We start from the raw sequence: 2,191 nt of genomic DNA on the forward strand, positions 1-2,191 counted from the left end.
TCTATTGTGGCAAGTGAAATTACTCCACTATACTTCTCGAATAGATATATCTCAACTCAGAGTTACTTTCACTATTGATTTCCTTCTCAATTCTATTCCACTCCATTAATAATCAAAATCATCATCCTTAACTCTCATTATTACAACCATTCTCATCACATCTTAATCATGATCAATTATCATTAACTCTCAATGTCATAATCCTCCTCATTATATCTCAATCATAATAAATTATCATTACTAGTCATCATCATGATCATCCGCTTCATATCTTTAATCATAATCAAACATAATCATCATCAAACATCAAAATCATTCTCATTGCGTCCTTATTATAACAAATTCATCTTTCCTCAATTCACTACCTTAACACATTAGGCCTTATTACTAACTCCTCTACCCTCTATTACACCGGCTCTATATTCATAACAGTTTATAGAGGTTTAGAAAGTTCGAATAATGGTTAACAAAAACAAAATACGTTTTATGCAAAACTAGAGATCATGCGGACGCATTTACCCAAAACAGACGCATTGTCTCGCGTATGTAAGACACCTGCTGCGTACACGAGGTTACAAAACTTCCCAATTCCGCGTACGCATGTGTTAATATTATAAGTGTAAGGAGTGTATGAAATTAGTCACGCATCAAAGAAAGCAAGAAAGAGTGAGGAGTTTATAAGATGAGAGACCCATTAACTTACTACCTTAAGGTTTTGAATTAGATGTGGTGTCTTCTTATCTTATATTCTCTCACTTAAAATCGAGAGCACTCCAAAAATTGAGTTATGTCCCGCCAAATTTGGTCAAAAATTCATTTTTGCCAAAAGACAAAATTTTTCAAATTCTTGAAAACTCATCAACTCTTTACCTTAAAATAACCCAAAACCATACCAAAGCTCAATCTTATTCACTCACATTATCAATATTCATCCATGCTCTCTCAACCATCCAATACCTGATTACCTCATTATCTACATTAATTACAATCACATCAAATTCTCACTTCCTCAACAACCAATTCCAACTCAATCATAAACTTAATCATTCAACATAATAAAAAAAATTAATTACTCAATTCGCGCATATACACGCTATATACACTAGTTTTTGAACGAGAGCACGTAGACTGTTTGATCTGAGCTGATATTTTGGTCATTGAGGGAATGGAGTGTAAAATTGATTTGCTATTTTCAATACTGTAGAATTCTTTGTTCTTTCATTCTGAAAAATGAAGGAAATTGATCATGTTATATCGCTCTATTTTTCTATTTTTTCTTTGATAGAGAACCTGGATAAGAATCAGGTGTGCTGAAGGGTTTATTTTCTGGGGCACTAGCCCTTGTACGAAGGATACTTCCAGTTAATACTTTTTATTTCAATCTTTTCAAATTACACTAGTTTGTAATATAATGCTTAAAATTGGAGACTGATCAATTCATCTATGATCTAACAACTTTTATCTATATACCACTTTAATTTAATTTTGATTACACTCCAGAGACCAAGGGGGGGCAAAACGAATTGGTCTGATCTCACTTAGACAGATGCTTCTTTTTTTGACCCAACATTTGTTTTTGGCCGCTTTGAACGAATCTTTCATTTCTTGACCAAAAAAAAATGTGTTAATCTTAACTTGTTTCATTTTAAAACATGTACACGCCCAAATCTGGAGGTGTGAATGTTCAAAAAGAAATAAAGAAAAGAAAAACACTTCGACTCTGAAGACTCTCTTTGCAATTGTATAGTTCTCGTTAATGTGCTTACGGAAATTTAAAGTTAAAGATAAGATAGTACAGCCATACATGGTATACATGTATAATTTATTAAAAGTTTGTTGTCTTATTGTTGGTTAGATCTTTATTGATTTTCTAGCGGGATTGATAATTTATTCAAAGAACTTAGTAGCCATGTAATATGAAAGTTCCAAAGTTTCTTTAACCCTTTATTAAATAAAAGCTTTTGTTGCCCCTTGTGTCTATGAATTTCGGTTTGAGCTACAACGTAGGTAGAAGGGCCAGTTACACACAAAAGAATTACGAGGTCACTTGCCATGCTGCATGGCACACCGCCCTACAATAATCAATCAATCAAAAGCACTAATGCCATCATATCTAGCATACAATTACACGTCCTTATCTATGAGCTTGCAATACTTTTTAAACCTACACCACCTTGGACTTAGAAGTTAG

The sequence above is a fragment of the Arachis stenosperma genome, chromosome 8 (assembly GCF_014773155.1).
Source record: "Arachis stenosperma cultivar V10309 chromosome 8, arast.V10309.gnm1.PFL2, whole genome shotgun sequence".
Lineage (NCBI taxonomy): Eukaryota > Viridiplantae > Streptophyta > Magnoliopsida > Fabales > Fabaceae > Arachis > Arachis stenosperma.